At 43.5% G+C, this 3,845-nt stretch overlaps 1 protein-coding gene across 1 annotated transcript in view; it reads left to right on the top strand.

The window, feature by feature from the left end:
• KIF14 (kinesin family member 14) overlaps nucleotides 1-3,845 on the top strand; it is an 81,740-nt gene that overhangs the window by 26,289 nt on the left and 51,606 nt on the right. The gene's annotated exons all lie outside the window — the stretch shown is intronic.

The raw sequence follows: 3,845 nt of genomic DNA, 5'->3' as shown, positions 1-3,845 counted from the left end.
TCACGCCGCAATCCCTTCTCCTCCATTCTCCTCTTGGAATCTTGGGCATGCACGCACACGTGCCTGACATGAGTTTTAAGCCACCAGGTCCAGGACGCGAACCATGGTCGACTACGTGGGAGTCCAGCGACATAGCCATTACACTAACTGCGTGTTCACTAAAATGAATAATTCTTTAAAAAAAAAAAAAGAAGTAGGGAAGAGGAAGGAATGATTACCTTTGAGAAGGGGGTTTATCAAGGAAGTCTTCAAAGAAAAATAGACAATAAAGCTGGATTTTGCACAATGAGGAATTTGTGAGGCTAACAAAGTCAGTTTTTTTTTTTTTTAAAGAATTATTTTATTGGGGCTGGCAGGTGGCGTGGTGGTTGAGAGCACTGGACTCCCACATGGCTAACCACGGTTTGAGTTCCGGGCCTGGTAGCTTGCTTTCTCGCTTTCCTTCTCTTACTCTCTCACTCACTCTGTCCCTCTCTGGTCAAATTAAAATGAATGAATGAATAAGTAAATAAAGTTATATAAAATAATTCTTTTTTTTTTTTTTTTTTTTGGAGAGGTTTTCACTATAGGGCACGTGCGCTCGCCAGACAGACAGAGAGAGACATAGAGACAGAACCGCAATCCCTTCTCCATTCTCCTCTCGGGATCTTAGGCATGCACACACACGTGCCCGGTGTGAGTTTAAGCCACTGGGTCCAGGACTTGAACTGTGGTTGACTACATGGGAGTCCAGCAACATAGCCATTACACCAGCTGCTGGTTCCTGTCTGAAAAGATTTTAATCTTTTTTTTTCCCATATGAAGGATAATCTTGCAGGATATAATAATCTTGGTTGAAATTGTTTCTCTCTTAATACTTTTAATACGTCTTCCCATGTTTTACTTGCTTGCGTTGTTTCTGTTGAGAAGTCTGGTGTTAGCCTGATGGGTTGACCTTTGTAAGTCACTTGTCATTTCTCTCTTGCCAGTTTTAGTATCTTGTCTTTATCTGTGGTCTTGGCTAGTCTGGCTAAGATGTGCCTTGGAGAAGATCTTCTTGGGTTGATTCTATTTGGGGTTCTTTGTTTCTTGGGTCTGGATGTTTGAGTTCCTCTCTAGACTTGGGAAATTTTCTTTCAGGATTTCATGGAATAGATTTTCCATGCCCTTATTAGTTTCTTCACTCTCTAGGATGCCAATTATTTGGATGTTTGGACATCTAATGAAATCTAGTGTTTCTTGTATATTATCCTTGTGGGTTTTTTTTTTTTTTGGAGAGGTTTTTGCTATAGGGCACACTGCAATCCCTTCTCCTCCATTCTCCTCTCTGGATCTTGGGCATGCATGCATGCACACACGCCCAGCCTGAGTTTAAGCCTGGAGATGGAACTGGAATTCTGCTACAGAGCAGAGGCCAGTCTGTGGGGCAAGGAGGAGTAGGAAATTAACAAAAGGAAGAAGAAGAGCAAAATAAATAAATAAACAAACAAACAAACAAACAAACAAACTGCCTATCTTTCTAGAGGGGAGGGTTCCGGGTTGGGACTTGAACGACCGTCGACTACATGGAAGTTCAGCGACATAGCCATTACGCTAACTGCTGGTACCCCTTGTGGGTTTTTTGTTGTTGTTATTTTTTCAATCTTTTTGGTGTTTTTTTCTAGGTCAGAGGTTTTATCTTCTACATCAGAAATTTGATCTTCAGCATGGTCTAATCGACTTCTAATACTTTCAAGAGAGTTTTTGATTTCCTGTATTACAGACTTCATCTGTAATAGTTTCAACTGATTCTTTCTCAGAGTGTCCATTTCTGCTTTCATATCATGGAAGGACTTCCTAATCTCCTGTAGTTTGTTGTCTCTTTTCTGTTCCAACTCATAGAATTTTGCCACCATGAGTGTTCTAAATTCTTTATCTGACATTTTGGTAACTTCTTCTGTTTTTTTGAAAAATGGAGGGGAGTTGCTGTGTTCTTTTGATGGAGACCTATTTCCTGGTTTATTCAGACCTGAGGTTCTTGTACTTCTAGCCATTGGAAGATGTATTCACTTTTACATATCTCTTAGGAGAATGTTTCTTCAACTAGGAGCAGGTGTGTTTCCCTTTTGCTGTGGACTGACGTGTGCTGAAGTCTCTCCTCTGTTGTGTTTTTCAATGTGGTCTCCAGAGGGCTACTCTACTCAGGTCTGAAGAGTAGGATCTCCTTTTTCCCAGGTGGTTCAGTGCAAGGAGGATCCCAGGGAACCTTACAATACTAGGGAATTTCAGAACTGTGATTCTAGACCTGTGTAGTCCCTCTGGCAGGGTGGAGGTTGAGGAGGAGAGGATAATATGAGAGGGAAGAAAAGGGTACACAGGAGAATAAAGAAATAGTCGTGCCATGCCTTAGTGCGGCATGAATTCGCCAGGGACCTAGAGATGGGACTGGAGCTCTGCTGCAGAGTGGAGACCAGTCTTGGGAGCAAGGAGGAGTAGGAAATTAACAAAAGGAAGAAGAAGAGCAAAAATAATAATAAATAAACTACCTACCTTTCTAGGGAGGAGGGTTCTGGGCTTGGGAGAGCTGAAGCTGGGGTGGGGGGGTAGTGGTGCCCCTGCCTCAACGTCCCTTTTTGGCCAGGGGCCTGGAGATGGAATTAGAGCTCTACTGCAAAACGGAGGCCAGCCTTTCTAGGGGAGAGGGTACTGGGCTTGGGTCCTGGGCTTAGGAGAGCTGGAGTTGGGGTGGGGGGCAGTGGTGCCCCTGCCTCAACATCCCTTGCTGGCCAGGGGCCTGGAAATGGAACTCTTATTTATTTATTTATTTATTTATTTATTTATTTATTTATTTATTTATTTATTTATTTTTGACCAGAGAGGGACAGAGAGAAAGAGAGAGAGAGAGGGCGAGAAAGCAAGCCACCAGGTCTGGGACTCGAACTGTGGCTGGCCATTTGGGAGTTTGGTGCCCTTAACTACCACACCACATGCCGAACCCAAAGTTGGAATTTTTTAAGCAGAGGTATACCATGTTCAAAGATATGGAGACATCATACAGCTTGGATGTTCAAAGAATTAAGAGTTTATAAGTTTGGAAGATAAAGCTGGTGACAGAGATTAGGCTAGAGAGATGCAAGATTCAGATGATGGCATTCAAGGACTCAGTGACTGGGAGGATTTTACATGGAGCGACACAAGCAGACTTCTGTCTTACATAGATTGTTCCGGTAATCATGTACAAGACGGATCTGAGGGAGGAAGGACTGATGATGGCGGGAAAGCTGCCCACTTAGGAGGCTGTTGCTGTGGGTAAGGGAAGAGATGAGGCCTGGAGTAAGGCGGCAGCAGTCGGACTAGATAACGAAGGAGCCGATTCAGGGATAGGAAGGAGGTAAAATTGATAGGACCTTCTCCGCCCCTCTCCACATTTGAGTATTGAGAGAAATGAAAAAGTCAAGAATGACTATCTTGCTCTGAAGTGTGTACAATTGCATTGTGAAATTTTGAGGTCCTTATTGTGGAGCAGGAGGAAGCAGATGATGGTGGATGGGAAACCACTAAGAGATGAAGAAACAGAGCCCTACTTAGGGGCCCTTGAATGTGACAGTTGTGGAAGTCAGGGAGGGGCCTGTAAGGTTGAAGGAAAGGTTTTTTCTTTTTGTTTTTGTGAGACAGAGTGCATGCACTTGTCAGAGAGAAGCAGACAGAGGGAGAGGGAGGAAACACCCCCAGTGGGGCGGAGTTCTGCCCAATCCCTCCTTCATTTCTCTTTCCTGTTGGATTTTGGGCATGCACACAGATGCAGCATCATGGTTTTTTTTTTTTTGTTTTTTTTTTTTTTTTTTGGGGGTTTTTTTTTCCTTTAAAGGTGCTGGGCTTTCCCCGGC

Source organism: Tupaia chinensis, unplaced genomic scaffold (assembly GCF_000334495.1).
Source record: "Tupaia chinensis unplaced genomic scaffold, TupChi_1.0 Scaffold000453_1, whole genome shotgun sequence".
In the NCBI taxonomy this organism is placed as follows: domain Eukaryota; kingdom Metazoa; phylum Chordata; class Mammalia; order Scandentia; family Tupaiidae; genus Tupaia; species Tupaia belangeri.
This window is presented reverse-complemented; position numbering and strand designations above follow the sequence as displayed.